Genomic DNA, 24,883 nt, shown 5'->3' with positions numbered 1-24,883 from the left:
TCAAACTCCTGACCTCAAGTGATCTGCCTGCCTTGGCTTCCTAAAGTGCTGGGATTACAGGCGTGAGCCACCGTGCCCGTCCAACACTTTTCAGAGCTGATTCATCTTGAGCCTGTCAACCAAGGACAGCTAGTGATGCCACAAATGTGGCTGTTCTCACTTCCCTGTCTTTGCAGACATTTCTAACCCATCTACACTCTTTCCCATTGAGTGATTCTTCTCAATGTAATGTTCTAAGCAACCAATGAACCAGAGCTGTTACTGGAGATGGAACTCACTTGCCTTCCTGTATCCCAGGTAATTTGTTCATAAGGCAAGTATGAGGGATACAGGCTCGGATTCTTTTAAGTAGGGAAACTTGAGATGCCATGATAAGGGTGGAAGATGTAGACATGAAGGGAATGAAGGGATATAGAGGCCACTCAAGGATAAGCATCTGGTCGAGCACAGTGGCTCACGCCTGTAATCTTAGCACTTTAGGAGGCTGAGGCAGGTGGATCATTTGAGGTCATGAGTTCGAGACCAGCTTGGTCAACATGGTGAAACCCCATCTTTACTAAAAATACAAAAATTAGCTGGGAGTGATGGTACATGCCTGTAATCTCAGCTACTTGGAAGGCTGAGGCAGGAGAATCACTTGAACCCGGGAGGTGGAGGTTGCACTGAGAAGAAATAATGCCACTGCACTCCAGCCTGGCAACAGAGCTAGACTTCATCTCAGATAAATAAGAATCTGACTTCTCTTCCACCCCTATTGACAAGTGACTATGAATCCTTATTCTTTTTGCCTCCTGTGCTCTTCCAAGCACAGATACAAGGGTTGAACAAAAAGGTATCAGAGTGAATAGGAAAGGTTAGTCCAAGAACAAATTAAAGGAAACTTCCAAAGTATTCTTGGGAAAATACCTCACATGACAAAAAGGTCAGGGCTTCCTGGTCTCCCAAGTCCTTTCTCTCACATTAACTACTTGGAGCTTGATGCTTCTATGAGAAAGGGAGAGAAGGTGTCGGTGTTATCCTCTCTTTTACTCATGATGAAAGAGAAGCTTAAAGATGAGTGATTTTTCAAGATCAAGACTAGGAAGGGATGGTATTGGAAAATAACTTAGATTTAAAACTCTAAGTCCAGTCCTCTTTCTGATGTACATGTGCTTCTCATATTGGGGTGTGAACATCTCAGGGCAAGCATGGTGGGACTAGGAAATTATTTCAAAGATTTGGGATAAAATGGCCCTTCTCAAAAGTTTTTGATATAAAAAATATAAAGGCACATGATGAAGTAGAATACAAAAACTGCATGATTTTTATGATAAAATACAAGATTTCAAATATATTGGCACGAATGGTAATGGCCTTTCTGGCTGTACCCCAAGACGTCCTGATGGTGTGCTTTCATTGTTCTCTGCTGTTCTGGTGGAGTTGAGAAGTACTACTCCTCACCACAGCGCCTCTCTTCTTTGCCTTTTCTCCTCCTTTTCCTCCTCCTTGTTGCTCTTCTTCTTCATTGTTTTAGTTGATATTACCACTCAGCACTCCAATGGCAGCTTGTTTGCAAGATCATTTCAGAGGCACAAGCCTGCTGTCAGGACTACAATTGTGGGAGGAGCTGACTCTCCCAGGGGTGATGCAGAAAGGGTTGGGAAGAGACTGCCTCACGCTCTGGGCTGAGTCACCTTCACTGGGTAAGTGTGGCCCTGCAGTTGAACCACCCTGCTGGTGGCATGTACCCTCACATGTCTGTATCAGCGTATTAGTCAGATTGGGCTGCCGTAACAAAATGCCATAAACTAGGTAGCTTAAACAATGAAAATGTATCTATTTTGCAGTTCTGGAGTTTGGACATCGGAGATCAGGGTGTCAGCATGGTCAAGTTCTGGTAAGGGCTCTCTTCCTGGCTTGTAGATGGCTGCCTTCTTGCTGTATTCTTACGTGGCAGAGAGAGAGAAAGAGAGGCTTTCTAGTGACACTTTTTGTAAGGATACTAGTCCCATCTTGAGGGTCCCACCCTCATGATCACATGTAAATCTAATTACCTCCCAAAGTCCCAATCTCCACAGACCATCATGTTGGGGGTTAAGGCTTCAACATATGGATTGGCGGAAAGTGGAGGAGAACAATGAAGTACATAGCAATCAGTGAGAGTGATTTAAGTTGTAAGTAACAGAAGACCCAACTCAAAGAAACTTCAACAGTGACAGGCATCTGTTGGTCCAGGAAACTGGAGGCATGTTAGGGTGGCTGTCAGGAGCAGTTGATGCTGAACAGCCTGAACCATGGAACTCTGGTGTCCGTAGCACTGCCATCATCCTAAGACTGCTGATTCTTTAAGTGTCGAATGTCCGAGACTTTGTGCTTCCTAGTTCACCTCCAGTGAACATGTCTCCTAAGTTGAAATTATATCATAGCCTCATTCCCACATCAATTACTGTGGCCAGTTAAGCCAATCAAAGTTCATTCTGGGAGCTGAAGAATCAACCCATTCAAATTCCATAGCTCCTTCATAATCTGAGAAAGAAAGGAACAGAGATGGTAGGAGATGATTATGTTTCCCATTACAGTTTTCTCTTTAAAACTGTCCACTTTAAAATGTTGACTGTGTATGGTACATGGTAAGCTCTCAGTAAATATAAGTAGTCTAACTTATGGTCTGCCTGCATATTTGGAGTTATTGTGAATGTCCAGGGAAGGGGTAATAATGAGATGCACCCTATGGAAAGCATAAAGGGAAGTGCTGCCAACACCTCTCTGAACACTTATGTTGTGGCAACACAAAGAAATTCAAGACAGGGGCAGAAGTTTGTGCCCCAGAAGCTGCATTTGGGGTTTCACTGGGATCACATTGCATCTGTATGCACTTGCTCTTCCACATCTGGGGAGAGCCATTTTCATTATGGAAATTGGCATTGGGTCAAGCCAGCCTGGTAGGATCTGAATTTTCACTTTATTTAAAACATTCACCTGAGGTCAGGAGTTTAAGACCAGCCTGGGCAACATGGTGAAACCCCGTCTCTACTAAAAATATAAAAATTTAGCTGGTTGCGCATGCCTGTAGTCCCAGCTACTCCGGAGGCTGAAGCGGGAGAATCGCTTGAACCTGGGAGGCGGAAATTGTAGTGAGCCAAGATGGTGCCACTGCACTCCAGCCTGGGTGACAGAGCGAGACTCCATCTCAAAAAAAGAAAAAAAGAAAAAAATTTACTGTGACTTATATCCATACATCACATTGTAAATGACTTTGGAATATATTTAGTTAGCAAGCTGGGAGTCCATTATGCTAAGTGAAATAAGTCAATCACAAAAAGACAAATACTGTGTGATTCCTCTTATATGAGGTACATAGGGTAGTCAAATTCATAGAGACAGAAAGTAGAATGGTGGTTGCCAGGGAGTAGGGGAAGGTAGGAATGGGGAGTTAGTGTTTAATGGATACAGAGGTTCAGTTTTGCAAGATGAAAGGCGTTCTGGAGATGGATGGTGGTGATGGTTGCATAGCAATGTGAATGTACTTAATGCCACTGAACCCTACACATAAAAGTGGTTAAGACAGTAAACTTATGTGATAAATATTTTACTATAATTGTTTTAAAATTAGGAGTCATGTGTGGGATTTCCCTTTTTACCTTTTACCATAATTTTTTTTTAAAAGCTCTTTTCTATTGCTACTTTAATCATCTTACGTGTACAGTCAGCAAAAAAAGATGATTTGTTTTTCCACCCCAGGTGCCAAGATTTCTTTTTTAAGATTAAATTTAGACCTTCTAGCGAGGTACTCCAGATTATTTTCTAGATTTACTATGTATTACTTTTCTTCTAAAATTTTCCTTTCCATTTTTGCCTTCCCTGATAATGGAATTGCTTTGCAGCTCCTGTTTCTCCTTTTTCTTTTCCCAAAATTGACTAACTTTAGTGGCTATTAGAGTTACTGTCATCACACATTTTCTTGGGAGGATCAGAACAGCCCGGCCAAGTTTTGGGTAGGATATAGCAAAAGTCAAATTCTCCTATGTATTGTGGCTGCAGCCTGAGTGTCACATCCTTCGCCAGGTGCTCGACTGTCACCTACTCTGCCAGGTCCCTTATGAACTTGACTTCATTAGCTTGTCACAGCTTCCCTGTGAGGTGTGTGTCTCATTGTCATTATATACCAGGACACTCAGCAGGGTTGAGTAACTTGTTCAAATCTCACAGCTGGTATCTTTGGCCCTGAAGCTTTATAAGGTTTTTGTTTGTTTGTTTGTTTGTTTTTTGTTTTTTTGAGACAGAGTCTTGCTCTGTTGCCCAGGCTGGAGTGCAGTGGTGCAATCTTGGCTCGCTGTAACCTCTGCCTCCCGGGTTCGAGTGATTCTCCTGTCTCAGCCTCCCAAGTAGCTGGGACTACTGGTGCGCACCACCACGTCCGGCTAATTTTTGTATTTTTTTTTAGTAGAGACGGGGTTTCACCATATTGGTCAGGCTGGTCTTGAACTCCTGACCTTGTGATCCGCCCACCTCAGCCTCCCAAAGTGCTGGGATTACAGGCGTGAGCCACTGCACCCAGCCAAGTCTTTCTTTTTATACTCCACTGCCTCCAGCCAGTCTTACCAAGGCATTAGGATAGCCCCATCTCTGACCTCCTGGGGCACTGTCTGCCTTTTGCAGGGGAGGGAAAAAGCCTGCTGGGAAGAGCTGGTAGTAGAATTCCCTGCAGTAAGAGATGAGTTATCCTGGCTTTCGAACTGCCTCCCACCTTTTCCCCTCTCCGTCTACCCAGTTCCTCCAGGTTCCTCTAGTTCTCCAGCTGCCGTCACCACATCTAACCCAAAGGACACTTTGATCCTCTCTTGGAGCCAACATGGGTGTAGACAAACTCCCTTATTCTCTGTGTTCAGCAGAAACAAGGATAGCACTTTTCACAAGTAAAGCAACATTTTCTAAGAAAGAAGACGAAACCAAGCTGCAACCAGAAAAGACAAAAGCATCCAAGTAGATGTACTGACAGTGGATGTACTGCTCCTCTTCGTAATTTAACTGCAGTCCTTCCAGAGTGGCTAAGGGTTCTGTTTGTTTTGTTTTTCCCATAAGTTATTGGAGTACATGTGGTATTTGGTTACATAAGTAAGTTCTTTAGCAGTGATTTGTGAGATCCTGGTGCACCCATCCCCCAAGCAGTATATACTGCACCATTTTTCTTGTCTTTTATCCCTTGCCCCCTTCCCACTCTTCCCCACAAGTCCCCAAAGTCCATTGATTTAATTGCAGTTCTACTCCTCAGTCCCCTCAAGGGGAAGAAGAATCCCAATTCTTTCTTCCTTCCTGGGGCAACAGTAGATCTGAGTGGCCGGTAGACCATTGCCCCTCAGGAGATAACGTTCACATTTATCCAGGGCTAAGATTACATGACCAATTTCCACACCTGGAACTTACTGTCTTCCTCTCCTGACAAGGGGATGAGGAAACTGACATACTGAGAGGAACTTGACAGGAGTTTAATCCTCGAGGCCACTCCCACAAACAAGATATTGTAAGGAAGAGTTAAGAGCATGTTCAAATTCCAGCACTGCCCACCACTAGCTGTGAGACTTCAAGGCAGGCAAATTGTTCAGCCCCTTTAAAGTCCCACTTCTCCCCATGTAGGGGATCAGGGAGAATTGAAGAGGTTTGTACACATAGTGCTCAACAAACCCCCAAAACATTCAATGTTATTAATAACCCTGGGAACTGGGTGTCAATACTCCACGTTTACAATTAAGTCAGGTCTGCTGAGGTCAAGGCCCACGTTCTATTTCCCCATTGATGTGGCCCTCATCTGAGCACTTGTTCTCATACTGGCTTGCACCATTACCAGACTGTGCATTTGTGGAGGCCATAATAGCCCTAAGTAAATAACTGTTTGAATTAAATGCATGAAGGCCTGTGTTTGTAAAAGGGGAGGAAATGACTTGAATTTGAGAGACAGCAAAAGTACTTATACCAGAGGCAAATAGATTAATTCATTTAGACAGTTAATATTTACCAAGTATTCACAGGGTACCCAGCCCTATTCATGCTGATTCCACAATTTTGGATACCTGGAGGGCATGGGGAAGGTAGGGCGGGGTGACTGGAAGAATGGGGAAGTTGGTCTAAAAAAGTCTGAATTACAATTAATATCCTTCTTTTCAGATAATTATAATCTTCAAGTTGGGTTGAAAAAGTATTGTTGGATTAAGTAAAAAAATGCTAATATCATTTACAATAGCTATATTAGTTATTGTTATGGGAAAACATTTCTGCCTCTTCTAACCCCAAATCCTAGTTACATGAATACTTTGCATAATCTCACAAAGCTAGTAATTTTAACTGTAAATTAGTATAGAGGCCAAGTGAAGTTTTTTATTGGACTCTTCCTATGGGCAGAAAGTAGTTAAAAAGAAGACATCATGCTAGAATCAGGGGACAAGATGCTGGAGAGCAGGATTTCTTGTCTTGAAGATGGTTTATGATCCCTGACTTGGTCATTCATTTGATTTAAGAACAGGACAAGTAGCACAGGTGGGAATCCCAAAGGTCACAGGCAGTCAGTTTTGGGGAACATTGCCATTGCTATGAAGGCTTGATGCAGTCAGGGTTGTGGATAGATTGGTGAAGTGAGGGGAAGACATGGAGGATTCCAGGGCTGAGAATCCCTCAGTGTGGGCATCTGCAGGTTCAGACAGGTAAGAGAACAGACAGGTTAAAGCAGATTGGATCACAGATGACATGGTGAGAAAGGACTCATAGGAGCAGGCCCCAAGCATCAGTTCTTGAAAGTAGTGTTAAAATCAGAGTGAGATGAATCTGGGGACCTCAGTTCTCTTGCAGTCAATCTTGAGTCATTAAATGGATTTTGTTTGATGCAAAAAGGGGACTTATGAAGGCAGCCTAGTAACGTGCCTCCAAGCATATATTATTTGAATCCCAATCTGTCACAAGCTGACTGATAGCAGTAAAGTATGCAATCTTTGGGCTTCCACTACCTCATTTGTAAGGTGGGGATGACAACAGTACTTGCTTCATTTGGATGTTATGAGGATTAAATAACTTGGCAAAGTTCACATGCTTAGCAGCACCCAGCACCTGGAAGGTGCTCAGTACCAGGCAGCGATGATTATTATGAATGTGTAGGACCTAGACTTGCCACATTTGGTTTGTGAATTCCTCAGGGGCAGGTTCTATGATTTTGTCTTTAAGTGCTCATCAAATTACTTAGTTCATCACCCTTATTGTCATTAATAAAATAACTCTCAGCTGCTTTGAAACATGGCTTCTGCTTCAAGTGGTGACTACTGTCTGATACCAAGCAACCTCTTCATGGACCTGGAACCAACTCTTCGAGATTATTTCCACCAGCAGCGAGATAGCTGAGCCATGGCAATGCGCACAAGCTATCACGTGAGTGATCCCTGTGCCCATCACATACCGCTACACTATTCCCTGGACCTCAGATCCCAGTAAAGGCAACAGTAGGGAGTACTTCTGAAAGCAGAAGTAGAGAATTGTGGACTCAGAGGGTTGGAAGGGATTTTGAAGGTCCTCCAGACCAACCATCGCACAATAACAGTAAGAGTAATTAGAGTAACGACAAGCAGGAAATGGAGAGTAGTGAAGGGAGGAAGAAGGGAGTCCTCCAAGAAAAGGCAAGTGTAAAGGTCCTATGGTGGCTCAACGAAGCCTTGCTTCTAATGATGAGGTTATCAACTATTCTCCTTTAATGTGGGTGGTCTAGGATCCCTGGGGAATAGACAGGCCATCTCTTCAAATACTGAGGTCTCTGGCTGAGAATTACTTTGCAAAGAGGCAGCTAGCATCTCTTGTGGATGTTCTCATCAGATAATCTTAGTTAAATTATGGAGAGTTATAACTTTTTTTAACCCTACTCTCTTTTGTGTAGCTTTCTTAGTATGTAATGCATGTTACCATCTTTCTTTCTTTGCAGTTTTTAAACGTTAAGCCTCTCTACATCTCATACATTCAGAGTAGACTTAAAAAAAAAAAAAAAACTCCCTTCATTTTCTTATTTTCTCTACTTTGCCTCTTCAGTTCTTTATTTTCTGCTCTTTTGCCATTCTCTTCTTTATTTAGTTTCTTTTCTGTCTTATTCTGAGTTCATCTTGCTCTAATATTGCACATGAGTTTCTATTCAGTGAAGGTTTTTATTGGACTGTTGCTATGGGCAGAAAGTAGTTAGAAAGTATCTTCAGCTCAAGACAACTCCATCTGTTTATAGAGAGGGAAAGCTGGAGGTTCAGCCTTGACTGGAAACCAGGATTCTGGCCCTTCCCTTTTTGTGTGACTCTGACATTCCCTTAGTGCTTTCCATTCTTAGGTCTTAGAATTGAAAAGAGAGAATAAACGAGGGCATTGCTCAGTAACGCGCTCCATGGATCACCTTTTTATGAAAATCTTAGAAGACACAGCTTCACCATTCAAGGTGCAAGATGTTCCAGGCTGATATTATGCTCCCAGAGAACTAGGTGTTCTGGCTGAAGCCCAGTCTCTGCTGCTCTATTGCCCACAGGCATTGTGACACTTTGTAATTCTGGGCAGGCTTTGCTTTAGAATCAGAGACATTGTGGGAAAGGTTCTTGAAAGTCGTGCAGTCCATCTAGCCATCTGATGTCTGAATCTGTGAGTCCAGGGAAGGGAAACTCACTACTTCCCAAGGCAGCCCGATTCATAACATGGCCAAATAATAAAGCTGAATTTTCAAAGAAAACATCTCTATGGGGTTGTTTGCTTAGCAGACACTCCTTCCATTAATTCTAAGGTTATCAACTGTTCTCCTTTGATTTGAATGGTCTGAGACCCCTGGGGAATAGATAAGAGGTCTCTTCTCCAAATACTGAGGTCTCTGGCTGAGAATCACTTCTGCGAAGAGGCAGCGAGCACCTCTTGTGGATAATAACTATTCTTAATTTTTAGTAGCCATGGCTTATTTCCTTTCTGTTAAGGTTTTTGCTGGGTGCAGTGGTGCCACTTGAGCCCAGGAGTTTGAGTCCAGCCTGTGTAATAAAGAAAGACTCCATGTAAAAAAGAGAGAGAGAGAGAGAGAGAGAGAGAGAGAGAGAGAGAGACAAAGGGCTTTAAAGTTATCAGAATACTGGATTAGTATTGCATTATTTTTCTTAAATTTAGATATGGAGGTAAAAATGTGTCTCTAGTGCATGGATCCATGCCCATCATCCTTATCATGTCAATGATAATAGCTAACACTTCTATAATAGCTTCCACTTCTATAGACACTAACAATTCTAACACTACTATGTGGTAGGCACCATTCTAAGCATTTTGCAAAATTAAATCAAGAAAACATCATTTTTCTAAATAACTTTCCTTATTTGCTTCCCTTCAGGGGCCCAGAATATGATGCCACACCAACAAAAGAAAGAACCTGATGTCATCTAGTCCAATACCAACTGTCCAGATAAGTGTTGGGATATGTATCTCACTGAAGGCCACACAGCTATTAGGGGCAGTCAGATCTCCTGGCATCTGGGCCAGAAAATATCCTGAGCATTTCAAACATCTTAACAAAAACAAGCTAACTATTCATAACCGGGATCAAGTAAGGTATTCTAAGAACCTGAAATTCTTTTATCATAAGAATTGGTCTCATTTTGCTCAACATATGTGCAATACACTTCCACAAGATGGCAAAATCACCTTTCTATTTTTCTGAATGTTTTATCTTTAAAAATAAGCCCTTCTTTGAATTTCCCTTTAGGCCCTTGTATCATCTCTTTCTATTTCCCAGGCTCTTTAAAAACCTTCTGAATGTAGCCCAGTGAATTTTTATTCAAGTTAGGACAGGGGTTTCTGGATTGGGAACAAAATAGTCATTCGAATTTCTCTACAATTGATTCTCTTATCAGAACTGACAAACACAGTTTGGTTGACCTATTCAAGATCTGTTGGGGCTGGGCACGGTGGCTCAAGCCTGTAATCCCAGCACTTTGGGAGGCCGAGACGGGCGGATCACGAGGTCAGGAGTTCGAGACCATCCTGGCTAACACGGTGAAACCCCGTCTCTACTAAAAATACAAAAAAAAAAACTAGCCGGGCGAGGTGGCGGGCGCCTGTAGTCCCAGCTACTCCGGAGGCTGAGGCAGGAGAATGGCGCAAACCCGGGAGGCGGAGCTTGCAGTGAGCTGAGATCCGGTCACTGCACTCCAGCCCGGGCTACAGAGCAAGACTCCGTCTCAAAAAAAAAAAAAAAAAAAAAAAAAAAAGATCTGTTGGATCTTCCTCCTGTGTGGCTTGTGGTGAAGGACGTAAGAGCAGTGCAGGGAGGTGCCAGAGAGAGGGAAACCCTGGGTAGAAGAGTGATGAGGATAGCATCTTAGCTGGCTGCATAATGAACAGAACACCTCCCTAGAGGGAGAGAAGAGCTGGCTCCCTGGCTGTTTGCTTCCATGGAAATCCATCTGATACCTGCTTCTGGGGCTGACCAGGAGCACCATATGGAAACTCCCTGACCAATTCTGCTTCTGAACATTTCCTCCCAAGAATCTCTGCCTGTGCCCTGTCCACATTTGGAACCAGGCCTGGCAACATCAATAAAGACGAAAGACTTTTGTCTTCTCAGAACATGGGGATATTCTAAGTTAACAGCAGCTTTTCAATAGCGGTTTGATGAATCAGTATGTGGATTACATAGAATATTCTAAAAATCATGTTTGCCTGCAAGAAGTGACAGCTTTATAAACAGCATGGACATGGATGAATGAGTCAAATTCACTTTAAAACATATGCTAAGACAATATCAAAATGATTTTGTTGTATAAGATATTGTCCAGAATGTATGGGTTTGAGCTTCTTTTAATTTTACAAAGAAATTATTATAGCTATATTTGTTGGGGAAAAATACTGAAGATAGGTTGGTTGAGTTTTAGTTAGGTTTGGGCAAAACATATGTTTTCTCTAATTATCTGAACTTTTCTCCACTTTAGTAACTAGCAAGATGGGATTTGTATGGGTTTTAGAGTCACACACACCTGGAACTTACAATTGTGGGAGCTTGTTTATGTTACTTAACTCTCTGAGTCTGAGTCTCTGCCTTCTTACATGTGATAGTACTTACCTCACAAGCCACGGTGGGTTTCAAATAAGAAATTGCACATAGAATAAGTTTGTACAGTACTAGGTATACAGATGTTTGGTAAAGGTTTCTCTCTCTCTCTCTCTCTGTCTCTCTGTGCGTGTGTGTGTGTGTGTGTGTGTGTGTGTGTGTGTTTTGGAGAGAAGAGGAGGAATTGAGTTGATGAGTATGAATTGGAGGACCATTCCATAAATAAAGGATCTGTAAACATCATAAGTAACTAAAAACCAAATACAAACCCAGAAAGGAACAGAGATGAGAAATGGAAAAAAGAAGTTTGGAAAAATGCTGTCAACAAAAAATATTTATTAAACACCTGCATTTAGGGTCCTTTGCCAGGTAACCTATGTATGGGACTGAAGGATAGTTCTTGTCCTCGAGGAGTCTTTAGTCCATTTGAGGATGCAAGACTTATTCATGTGCAAAAGACTTAATTAAAATGCAAAGGAATCATTACTGTTACAGTTGAGAGGAGAGAACATTCTCTGTATTTATCATGTCTTTGGAGACCATATAGAAGTTCAAGGGTGCTGTGGGCAGAAGGAAAGGGCATATGTGAACATTTTGAAAGCACCAGCCATATGAGTCTGATGACAAAGACTCACAAATGTCTACACATTTAGTTTTGTTAAAACAGCAGCGGTGAAAAATTATCTTAACAATCTTGGAAACAACAGAAAATCCCCAAACAATGCTAAGTGGGGCCTGGTAACCTCGCTGTACTTATGCCAAGCGGGAGGGGACGGGTGGACAAGCTGAAGATGTTCAGTGCATACTCCTAGCTTCCTTATTCGGTCTAAGAGGCACCGACACCGTTTGTAGAGTTATTTACCCAGATCCTCTTTAAGCTCCATTTCTTTCTCTTCCCAGCAGATCCCTGGAGAGATGCCCTTTCAACCCTCCATCTCTGCTAAATGCCTGTTGGATCCCAGCAGTGGAGCCTGCTAGATGGTTGGATTTACTTAGAACAGACTATTATGAAGGTCTGTTAGGGTTGGTGAAAAGAATTCTAGACAAATATTCCAGGTTAGAAGATAAATGACAGCTCTTCCCAAAGGTATTCTCACGAGAAAGCACAGCAACCATCCTACAGAGGGTTAATAGTCTCCCCCCTCTCCAACCCCCAACTTGCTGTCAGAGATCAGCTAATCTGATAATTACGGCAACAAACACAGTTTAGACAAACAAGACCTGACCCTGAGGGTTTGGAATGAAAACATTTACTCTCTCCCTCCCCAGAGAGACGGTGCCTGGAGCATACACACAGAGAGACACTGGGAAAATACCCTTGTGCTGGAGCGACAGGGTGAAAACATCTGTGTTCCTGAGCTGCTTAGGAAGATAAAGTTGCTGGGGAGGCGGCTCGGGTGGGGGAGGCAGGAGGAGCGGGGAGTGGTGCAGTCCAAGGGTGTGCATGTTTGGAGCAGATGGAAAATGTACCCCCATAACTGGAGATGTAAGCAAATTGTAATTGATTTTATAACAGAGACAGAGTGAGAGGAAAGGTACAAAGGAGACCCATGCAGGATTTGGGTGAAAACCTGGGGAGTGGCTAACAGAAGAGAAACAGCTTAAAACATCAAAGTAGGATTTATTCCCAAGAGCAAGAGGGGAAAGATATTCACAGCGGTCTTGATTCTAAGTGAATTTAATATCCGCCTGCCAGCAAGGAGACCCAAGCTCTAACAGTCTAAGCTGGCCAGTCATCCTCTTCCCATCCCCTAGTTTGGCTTCTAAACTGAACAACATGCCCTTTCCCCATCCCTGTCAGGCCTCAAAAATTATCAAGCAATTTTTTCCCCTTTTACTTATAAAAGCAGCTTCCTAGAAGAAATCTTTCTGGGTTGCTGAAACCAGAGATTCTGACTTGGATCTGCCTCAACCTGGAATTCCAACAGTTACTCCTTTCCCAACTCCAGCGTGAAGTTTCCCACACATCCCCGTCCTAGTGGCCACACATCATTTTGGTTTTGCCCATGACTGAGGGTGAGTCAGCCGGCAAACACTCCTCGCCCCTCAGGATTCTCCAAATTAGATCTAGGCATCCACATCCTTGGGGCATTTGTAGATCGCATGTATGGATGCACAAAGCTAAGAGGATAACTGCTGTGATTGATGATAGGATCAAGATTTTAAATGAATTCCATAAGCTGAAAGATGGTCTCAAATCAATAAGAATGCACCAGGAAAAATGCAAAGCACTGCATTTAGACCCAACAATCAATTGCACAAATATAGGATGGAAAACAAAATATAGACCTACAAAACAACAATGTATGACAAAACAGACCAGTTCTTGTTCGGCAGTTGGCTCAATATGAGACAGCAATGAATCTATCTGCTTAAATAGTGAATGCAATCATGGTAGGCATTAATAAAAGTATTGTGATCACATTAATAGTTGCCTATGTTCTTAACAAGGGAAAGGTAGGATAGGACTAAACAAATCCTTTTTTTTTCTTCCAACTTTAGCTGTTGGCTGACCAAGTACATGGAGTCCTGTAGGTTGTGCAGAGCAGTTTTGTTTTTTGTTTTGATTTCAGGTTCAAGTCCCCTATTGCAATCTATACAAGGTCCACCTTGGCAATTGTGAGTGGCTCCCACATCCTGTTTATCCTGTTTACCCCACTTGCTCCTGTGTGTTGAGGCTCACTTGGCTGCTCCTCTGCTGGTCTGTTGGAGAGTCCCCTAGTCCCAGAGAGAGACACCTCTTTCCAGACAGAACAGTCTTCTCACTGTTCCTCACACACACCATGGTCGTTTGTTCGTTCATATATCCATGGAACATCCACTGTGTGCCAGGCACTGTTCCAGGAACTGAGGATTCAGTGGTGAACAGTAAAGACAGAGTCCTTGACCTCATCAAGCTTCCATGCTCATGGAGGTAGGCAGGCCCGAAACAAAAACTTTAAAATGTCAGAAAACAAGAAGGTATGAGAAGTTACCTGGTACTTGAAAAGCCTTACACCTTCTGCCTAGACTTTTCAGAATGTGACTTCCTGCTTCCTAACCCAGCTCAAGTTCCACTTTCCCCTTGGAGGCAGAGAACTCCTCTGAGCCATCATCCCGCACTGTTGCCCAGGGGCTTGTACCACATAATTTAGCACTCAACTGTGCTCTAATTGTTTCCCTAATGCCAATTATGCTTCCCCAACAGACTGTAGGAGACTGTTAACTCTTTGAGGTTATAGGATATGCCTTCAATTTAAATATATTTAGTCAAGCTCTAGCTGGGATGCTCTTTAGAGGGAAATGAAAAGCACAGTTCAAACATGACTTTAGGTTTTTAAGCCGATTCCCAGATAACAAGAGAACTTCTTCCTGTGCTCCCGAAATCCTCTAAAATAAGAATGTAAAGTTAGGACAATAGTTTGTTTATTTGTTGAACTTACATCCCCCAAAAAGTCCTAGACTCTGTAAGGAAATCTTTAAAACAACAAACATACCTTAAATCAGGCAACAGCAAGATTAGAGGGACCAGCAGGAGAGAAATATCCAACAAGCTCAGAGAGGGAGGAAAGGTAAGTACAAAAAATGTCACATTCCAAAAAATGCTTAGTTTAGAGTTTAGCCCAAACAATATTCTTCTGGGCCCCCTCACACTCTGTGGAATCCAAGCAGGCCAAGAAAACCCAGAAACAATACAAATGTCATCAATAAAAGACTGGTTAAAGAAGTAATGGCGCCTTCATACTGTGGGCTGGTATGTGGAAAAAATAAAGTAGGTAAAGCTATATACACGGACATAAAAAGTTTGATCATTATATAGTTTAAGAAGCAAGTCTCAGAGCAATATAGATAATAGAATCCTTTCAATTTAAAAATTGTATGTATATATGTATGTGTATGTGTATGTGTGTGTGTGTGTGTATATATATATATACACCAAATTGTTTGCCATGGATATTTCTGGTAATGGGGTTACAGGTAATAGGTTGGGGGAGACAGGTAGGAGAATTTAATAATTTATTTTTGCTTTATATATTTGTGAAATGTTATATATCCTACATTTGTTTTATTTAGAATGAGCATGTATTGTTTTGATAAAACAATAAACAACAGAAACAACCAGAGCATCCACTGATCTTTGTTTTGGAGAAGACACACATGTTGTAAGGAACATGATCATTACTACTGTTTGGTTTGCTCCTTGGAGAATTGTCGGTGCCTTGTGTACCTGTGGGAGCACTTCTGGAGAGAAATCCTAAGCATTTGTCAATGGACTGTATGTGGTTATCCCTTAGGGGACACTCCTAGGGGGAACAAAAGCATATCCAAACTGAAGACATGGCAGGGCACACCAGGGGAGAAATGTGGAGGCAGCTAGAGGCAGGTTTCACAAGTTTGCTTCCTAATGCAACTCAAGGATGCACTCAACAAATGCCTTGACGATTTTTTTGTTGTATAAATGAATTCCTAGAAAAATATGTATAAGTAAAATTTTATATCAACTGTAATTTTAAGCAGTAAGGGAAAACAGTATTTAAGAGATGTTGAGGTTAGGAGCATGGCTTTGGAATGTTAGAGATGTTTTGAATTCTAAGTTTGTCACTTACTAGCTTTGTGATTTGGGGCATATCGTCACCTCTCATGTTTTCTTACTACCTCTCTGAGTGTCTTTTGGGGACTCTTCCTTCTCTTTCCATTCCTGAAATGCTGGCACTTCTCAGGCTGCTGGCCGAGGCCCTCTTTGGTCTTCTCTGGGTAATGTCATCTTCCCATAGCTTCAGTTCCCACTGCATGCCCATGGCACACATCAACTCAGGTCAAATCTCCTCAGCTACATGCTTTGACTAATACCTAATGAATCTCCATAGACACACAGTAAAACCCTTTAAGATATTTTATAGGGTGCTTCTAAATCTGGGTCCAGTATATCTTTTTAAAAATTGATACAGGCCGGGCGCGGTGGCTCAAGCCTGTAATCCCAGCACTTTGGGAGGCCGAGGCGGGCGGATCACGAGGTCAGGAGATCGAGACCATCCTGGCTAACACGGTGAAACCCCGTCTCTACTAAAAATACAAAAAGAAATTAGCCGGGCGTGGTGGCGGGCGCCTGTAGTCCCAGCTACTCCGGAGGCTGAGGCAGGAGAATGGCGTGAACCCGGGAGGTGGAGCTTGCAGTGAGCCGAGATCGCGCCACTGCACTCCAGTCTGGGCGACAGAGCGAGACTCCGTCTCAAAAAAAAAAAAAAAAAAAAAAAAAAAAAAATTGATACAAAATATTTTACATATTTATGGGGTACATGTGATATTTTGTTACATGCATGGAATGTATAAGAAGTCAGGAGTATTTATTATTTGTAAGTGTTGGGAACATTTCAAGTCCTGGCTTCCAGCTATTTTGAAATATACAATACATTGTTGCTAACTATTGTCACCCTACTCTGCAACTGAATATTAGGACATATTTCTTCTAACTGTAAGTCTATATCCATTGACCAACTTCCCTTCATCCCCCTGCCATCCCACACACCCTTCCCATCCAGTGTACCTTTTCAGTCTTATTGCTGAAACCTCTCTTTCCTCTCCACTCTAATCATACCAAATCACTTTTCAGTTCTTTGACCATGTTATATGCTCTCTTAACTCTGGGGCTTTGCAACTGCTATATCCTCAGCCATGAGCCCCCTTTCTCCTGCTTTTGTGTTGGCTAATTCGTGCCCATATTTAGATCTCAGCTTAGACCTCACTTTTTCTGAGAAACCCCTCTTGATCCTCCTTGTCTAGGCTAGTGTGTTAGCACCTAACCTAGCAATTTCCTAGAACTGCTCTCCTCACACTGCAAGGAATAGTTCATTTATACATTTGGATTGCTCTCAAGATTGTTAGTACCATGAAGGCCAAACAGCTGTGAGTCCCTTGGTATCTGGGGGGAACTGGTTCCAGGACCCCTGCAGATACCAAAATCTGGAGATGTTCAATGCCCTTATATAAAATGGCATAGTATTTACATGTACATTCTCTCATATACTTTAAATCATCTTTAGATTGCTTATAATGCTTAATACAGTGTAAATTCTATACAGATGGTTGCTATACTGTATTGCTATATTTTTATTATAATTTTTAATTTTTTTGTCCCAGATATTTTCAGTCAGCATTTGATTGAATTCACGGATGGGGAAGCTGCAGATTGGGAAGACCAACTGTATTTGTCTTGTTTGTCGCTGTATGCTTACAGCATAACCCCTAATCTAGCACTTAATAGTCCCATAATAATTGTTGTATGAATTACTGTTATTACGAATATGAGCAAGGTGATAAAATGGTTAAGAGTTGAACTCTGGTTTCAAATTGGCTAAAATCAGCAGCTACTATGACAAAGTCATGTGTCAGCATCGGGCTCAGCAGGGACTTTATTGGGAGTTGCCTTCCAGATGGGCATCTGAGAAGTTGGCACTGGATGGTCTCTGGGAGATGCTTCTGCTTCAGGGAGTGGTCTCTGGGGACTGTTGTTATCTTCAGAAGAACCCTTAAGATGAACTGGCTCTACCTTTAACAGGAAAAGCTGCCTGAGAACCAAGTCTGGGCTTGGCAGCCAGTGGGGAGGGGAGCTGTCCCCAAGAGGTGCTGCTTGAGGATGCTGTTAGGAACCCTGGCTGGAGGTGCTGCCCTGGGCAGATGCAGGTAGTAGCATTGCTTCTCAAAGGGGCCCCAGGATTACCTGCAGCTAGATTCACCTAGAGAGTTTGTTAAAAATGTCTATTCCTTGGCCTTGCTCCAGATCTTCTGAATCAGGATCTGTATTTTAAACATCTTTTTAAACATCATTTTAAAAGTCTGCTTCACAGATTTTTCTGAGGTATGTTAAGGTTGGAGAACCACTAACAGAGGCTGAGTTGAGGAGACCTTGGGATAGCAATGCATCCCAGCCTCTGCTGTCTGGAGTGGAGAGGCATTTTTGTTTCATTACACTCCCCTTTCTGAAAATCCAGCAAAATTAGAGTCCCAGGCCCTCTTTGTGGAACTTCAGACTGACTTCTCAGAACGTAAATGGTCGCCAGCCCTCAAAGACCAGCTGGAGGATGTAGCCTGGAAGAGATGTTTGTAAATCAAAGTATAACTTTCTTTGAATTATTAGGCATTATATGTACTTTTCTGAGGAGAACTTGAATGAGCATTTGGTTTGCAGCAACTGTCTTGTTAAAAATGATTTTCTTTTGCGAGAAATCTCAATTATGGTAGACGAGCCTTGGTCTGTATTCTTCCTTTTGGGTCCTTTGAAGGCGACAGGGCCATCCTGGCACACTTGGTTCAGGTGAGTGAAATGTTTTGTAGGTGACATCTACTCTCTGTATCTGTCAAACAAAGATGGATGAGCAGGGCCTCGGCTGCCGCGGGGGACATTACCGCCTTGGTTTTTCCATCAAACTCTGTCAGGCTTTGCAACTTGAAGAAATGAAACAGGAGCTGGAGAGGGACAGTTCCTAACGAGCTGTCAGCAGGGCTGCCACGGGCTGGAAGCCTCCCTCTCTGTCGGCCTGCCTCGGCCCTGACTTTGTTCCAATGCCATTAGGGCAAAATCCTTGATTTTCTCCTAGAGAAAAAGAAATGGCCTGGAGCTGAGAGGCACAGATTTATAAGTCGTTTCTCTCATTATGCACTTCCAATGCTTAATCACCATTTCAAAGAGGAAGAGCTATCACAGCAGACTTCGAGGATTTCTCCTAGACAGGATGCAGATCCCTTCTCCTGCAGCTTAATCAGTGTACTTTTCTCACTTGCCTGAAATGGAGGCGACCTAACTCTCAGCGAGGCGGAGTTGTAGATGGCTGTCTGTCCCCAGTGATTTTTAGGGCTGGACCAAAGAAGAATTTACAAAGTACTAACATCAAGATCCTCCTAGAAGTACAGTGCTTGCCTGGGTGAGTTTTCCAAGGAACCAGAGAGGCTGTTAGAGTCAATGCTAAGCATAACATTGGATAGGGAGGGTGTCCAGAGAAGTCAGGGAAATACAGTCCCAGGCATCTGAGGGTCAAGAAGTGACAGGCTCCATAACAAAAACCCTGCGTGTCCTAGGAGCTTTTGTTTTGAGTTTATATTTAGATTTGCTTTTTTTGTCAACCACTATATTATTTATTATAGAATTATTCATTCAAAATCGTAATATTAAAATAATAGCTTAAATAGTCTATTATCCAGGATTATAGATGGTATGACAGCTGACAGCCCTGGAATATGTTTTGAATAGTTACACAAGTAGTACATGAATATGTTTTTGTTGTAAAATGTTTAGAGGTTTACATAGCAAAATGTCCCTTTCCTTCCCATTCCTATTCCCAGATGTAACCAGTGTCAACAATTTGGTGCATGTCCTTCAGTAATCTTTCTAGACGTTTATGTATATGTGCATGTATATATGCACTAGCTTTTACATCAATGAGTTCATGTATCACATATTGTTATGTAACTGTGTTTTGTTTTACTTAATTATATATCTTGGAGATGTTTCCACAGCAGTACATATAGGTCTGCCTCATTAATTTTAACAGTGCAGTATTGCGTCATATGGATGTGCCCTACTTATGTAATCACTCACTAATTGGTGGACATTAAAATTGTTTCCATTATGTTTGTTATTACAAACAATGTTGCCACGAGCCTTCAGGCACATACATCTTTGTACAATATTTTGGCAGGACACATTCCTGGAGGTAGCCTTGCAGGGTCAGTAGCAAAGCTCAAGCGATATTTTTCAAGCAATTTTTAGCCCCTTAGCATTTCTATGTTTGCTTGTTACACAATGGATCTAACTCTGCTCATCTCATGACTCATCACTATCAGTGGTTTTCAACTCTGGCAGTATGTTAGATTCATTTCCACTGAATCAGAATCTTTTGAGAATAGGGCTCAGACTTTGGACTTGCAGAAAAATTTAGAAAATTCTAGTGTAGCAAGGATTGAGAATCATTGATCTAAACAAAATAAAATAGAACTCTAGAACATTTCAAGATAATATTTAATATAACCAATTATGGAAACAAATAGTCATTGATTAATCTTTGTTTACTCTAAAAAAGTTTGAATAAGTCAAATTGTCCAGGTGCAAATACATTTGGTATTTAATAATTCTATTGCACTTTTATCTTTTGAAAATGATCTCTATTTATTTATTTATTTATTTATTTATTTATTTATTTATTTATTTTTGAGATGGAGCCTCACTCTGTCACCAGGCTGGAGTGCAGTGGTGCGATCTTGGCTCACTGCAACCTCTGCCTCCTAGGTTCAAGTGATTCTCCTGCCTCAGCCTCCCCAGTAGCTGGGACTACAGGCACATGCCACCATGCTCAGCTAATTTTTATATTTTTAGTAGAGACGGGGTTTCACCATGTTGGCCAGGATGGTCGCGATCTCTTGACCTTGTGATCCGCCTGCCTCAGCCTCCCAAAGTGCTGGTATTACAGGCATACCTCATCCAGCCAAAAACAACAACAAGAACTACTACTACTACTACTACTATTTTTCTAAGTCTCAGAGCATCTTCCCTTCAAAGCTGTGAGCAGGGTGGATCAGGAATGACCTTGTCCATTTTACAGTCCAGGAAGCTCATGGGGATAAAATGATGCTTCTTAATTTACTGTGCTTGGGTAAAATCTGAGGATCATCTTAAAACACAGATCCTGATTTAGTAGGCCCAGGGTGGGGCCTGAGATTTTGCATTTCTAACAAGCACCTGGGTGGCGCTATACTCCTGGTCTGAGGACCAATCTTTGATTAGAGCACCTAGATAAAAGTCAGCTCAATACAAGGAAGAAGGAAATTCCCTAGAAGAAACTATATGTCATTGAAATGATAAATACTTGCCATAACAAAGAAGTGAAAGGAGAAGGAAATACAGGGTGGGGAAGGGTGGGAGACAAAGAAGCCCTTCCTCTACATCAGCTAAGCAAGGGTGTCCTTCATCTTAGGGTCCCTTGCCCTAAACAGGGGCATGTCCTGAATATGGCATTAAAGGCATTCTAAGCTGTTGGTTGTCACACCATCTATAATTCTGGAGCTTTTCCAATATTGTTTCTTGCCTCTGACTATATATAACCTTCCCTTCTGGGGGATGCTGATGGAGCTCATGGACCCTTTAGTTCTCATTGCACTGCTTTCCATGCCTCACTCACAGCCCAGTCCTCCCTTGGGGGAACCAGAGGCCCCAACTCTGAGCTTGACCTGTCTGTGCCCATTACCTGCTCTTTTGACACAATGGTCTTCCAGAGGAGAATTTGCAGCCTAGCTCTGGCCCCCATGCCCATCACACATGAAGGAGATGCTGCGTGTCACTCGGTGATGTCCACGTACCACCAATGACAGGGCTGTCCTCTTTGGGAAGTGCCAGTATGTTTTCCTTTTAACCTTTGGAGATTCTTGTCCTATGTAGAATAAGAATAACAAACACAAATAGATGTTTCTGGTTCTACCTTCTCTTGATATTTGTGTCTTTCTTTAACTTGATAAAGATCTATGTTATTCTTACAGGAAATGTCTCATTCTTCACATTTCCCAACAGAAACACAAAGAGAAAAGTACTTATATCTTATGAATGCAAATTAGATTTTTAAAGTGATATTTTTGTCTTTTGGGAAAAAAGCTAGAAGCAATAATAAAGTGACAAGACAATAAATTAAAAATATTATTTTTAATGGGCCATTTTCTCTTGAAAACATTGGCTGCCAACATGGACTCCAGAACTTTGTCATATGTGCAAACTGTAAGGTCTAAGAGGTATAGCTGGGGTAGGAATTAGAAGTGGAATACTATCCGTGCTGGGTGGAAGATTCTGAGGGGGAAAGAACTGGCCTCAACTAAATTAATTCCCTCTATTTTATGCTTTCATGGACTTTTCCCATGAAGATATGTGGCACTTACCATGGCTGTATCTTAGTAATCTCAGATTACTAAGATCTGTAGCACTCATATATGGTTACAGTTTAGTAATCTTAGTATTTTACTTGTGCAATACTCTTACTGTTTCCCCATTAGATTACAATCCGTGAAGAAAGGGATTTTGTCTTTTCGTTCACTATGTTATTCTTAGCACCTAGTGCAATGCTGGAGCATAGTAGATGGTCAATAAATATTTATGGAATGAATGAATAAATGAATGAATGAATCATGAAAAAAAGAAACACTGGTATTGTTATGGAATGGAGTTAAACGGTTAAAATGAAAACTGGCTGGGTGCGGTGGCTCATGCCTGTAATCCCAGCAGTTTGAGAGGCTGTGGGTGGACCACCTGAGGTTGGGAGTTCGAGACCAGCCTGACCAACATGGAGAAACCCCGTCTCTACTAAAAATGTAAAATTAGCCGGGCATGGTGGCACTTGCCTGTAATCCCAGCTACTTGGAAGGCTGAGGCAGGAGAATCACTTGAATGCAGGAGGCGGAGACTGCCGGGAGCCGAGATCACACCATTGCACTCTAGCCTGGGCAACAAGAGCAAAACTCCAACTCAAACAAAAAAACAAAATACAAACAAACAAAAAAAACACCAAAAAACGAAAACTAGCCAACAGGTGGGTTGTGCTTATAATCCCAGCTACTTGGGAGGCTGAGGTAGAAGGTCTGCTTTTGCCCAGGAATTTGAGGCTGTGATAAGCTATGATCACGCCACTGCACTCCAGCCTGGCAACAGAGACTCCATGTTAAAAAAGGAAAAGCCTACAAAGCTTAGATACAAAAAAAAGATTATTGATTGAAAAAGTTGGAGACTCATTTCTTTAGTTACGCAAAAGATTAAAAGACACACACACAACCGTACCCCTTTAAACAATTTTGACATTGTTATGTAATTCTCTGTAGGCCCCATGCCTCTTCCATTTCCAGAGCAAGATGTTTCTGTGTTTGGAACTTGGAACTGTTGTCATGGAAATGAATATGATGTCAAAAAACAAATACTGTGACTTTATCATAGGAACAATGACCTCCCATGTTCTTTTTAAACACAACTAGTAAACCAGTAATATACTAAAACAATATTTTAGAAATATGCTCTACCTCAAAGGGAAGTTGTGGGAATGATTTTTAGGCATGGTTTGGTATAAAATATTCTGAGCTCTCTGGGGCAAAAGCATAATGTAATTTCAAAAACAGTAACATTTTATTCATTCTTACATTTAGTAAGTTTTTACCATGTGGGATGCAATATGGCACCGTGGAGAAGTGACCCTGGAGGTAGACTGTGTTCATATCCCCACCATTGTCTAGCTGTGCCATCGTGGGCAAATTACTTAATTGTTCTTTGCCTCAATTGCCTCATCTGTTAAATGGAATAGACCACCTACTTCACTTGATACAACTTGAATGAGTTAGTGTTTGTAAAGAACTTAGAACAGTACCCAGCATATAACAAGCACTATATAAATTCTTTTAAATAAATAAAACTTTGTGATGTGTTAGGCAAGTATAAGTAGTGAACTAGTATCTATTAAACACTTGTTGCAGACCAAGTAATAGTCATTAGGCAATTTTACATCCATTCTTATAAAAACTCGGGTGCAAATATCCTCATTCATTCCTTCAGCCAATATTTATCATCTGTTTGATGTCAGGAGCTATTCTAGGACTTTGGATACAGAATTGTGGTAGTCATTTTTTTTTCTTCAACTCTTAAGTTCAGGAGTACATGTGCAGGATGTGCAGGTTTGTTACACAGGTAAATGTGTACCGTGGTGGTTTGCTGCATAGATCATCCCGTCACCTAGGTATTCAGCCAAGCATCCATTAGCTATCTTCCTGATGCCCTCCCTCCTCCTACTCCCACCCGACAGGCCCCGGTGTGTGTTGTTCCCTCCATGTATCCATGTGTTCTTCATCATTCAGCCCCCACTTATGAGAACATGCAGCATTTGGTTTTCCGTTCCTGCGTTAGGTTTTCTGTTCCTGCGTTAGTTTGCTATGGATAATGGGGATTCATATTTTTAAAAATTATTATTTTATTAACTAAGGAGCGTCAATAGCTCCCCGGGTTTCCAGATCAACTCTAAACTATAGCACACCACATTGTTCTTTATTTAAAAATAGTTTCTCATAATATCTGAAGTTTTAAGTTACTACACACATACATACTTTGCTTTGGAGAATTATTTTTTCCTGTCTGTTCTACTTCATTATCATTGATAGAAACAGTCTTAGTTTTCTATTCCTGTGAAGTGTCTCTCAAGCCTGTTTTTTAAAAATTTTTATTTATTTTTGTTGACTCAGCAGGTGAGTTGTTACACATGCCTTAGTGGATTCCAACTTCCATGGCCACTGTCCTGCTTCAAACCTGTCATTTTTTCTTTCAGTAAAAACTTGATTTTTTTTTAGGTTCCAAAAATAATACATGTGTTTACTCTTTTTCTATTAAAGCAAAGCTACAATGCATAACTGTATGCCTACATACCTATCTTTGAAAACTTGTATAAATTTATTTAGGATAGACTCCTAGAGGAGAAATTGCTTGGTCAAATGGTATTATGTGCATTTTAATTTTGACTGTTATTACCAAAATGCACTCTAAGAAAAGGCTTTATTGATTGACAGTCTCCCCAGTAGTGCATGTCAGTGCTCTTTCCCCTCAACACTATTTTTTCAACATTTAAAATGTTTGTCAGTCTAATGGGTAAACATTGATAGAGTGGCTTCAATTTAATAATGAGGATGATTTTGGGTATGTTTATTGGTTATTTGTATTTCTTCTTTTCTGAATTTCTTTATATCCTCATTTTCCACCAATACAGTGAAGCTCTGAGTATATAATAGATGTGACTAATAAGCATGTTGCAAATATTCTTCCATGTTATCACATATTTA

General features: G+C 41.5%; 1 protein-coding gene and 1 long non-coding RNA gene across 3 annotated transcripts in view; one reads left to right on the top strand and one right to left on the bottom strand.

Moving 5' to 3' along the window:
- Positions 1-24,883, top strand: part of GOT1 (glutamic-oxaloacetic transaminase 1) — a 211,124-nt gene that overhangs the window by 146,296 nt on the left and 39,945 nt on the right. The gene's annotated exons all lie outside the window — the stretch shown is intronic.
- LOC126963403 (uncharacterized) lies at positions 1,293-23,012 on the bottom strand. Of its 2 annotated transcripts, none has more exons than XR_007729052.1 (3): positions 22,851-23,012; positions 21,280-21,462; positions 1,293-2,505 (listed from the first exon to the last, which is right to left on the bottom strand). It is a non-coding gene; the product is annotated as an uncharacterized LOC126963403 (long non-coding RNA). The 2 variants fall into 2 exon arrangements; XR_007729053.1 differs by lacking the exon at positions 1,293-2,505 and adding an exon at positions 6,349-8,999.

This window comes from Macaca thibetana, chromosome 9 (genome assembly GCF_024542745.1).
Source record: "Macaca thibetana thibetana isolate TM-01 chromosome 9, ASM2454274v1, whole genome shotgun sequence".
Taxonomy (NCBI): Eukaryota; Metazoa; Chordata; class Mammalia; order Primates; family Cercopithecidae; genus Macaca; species Macaca thibetana.
This window is presented reverse-complemented; position numbering and strand designations above follow the sequence as displayed.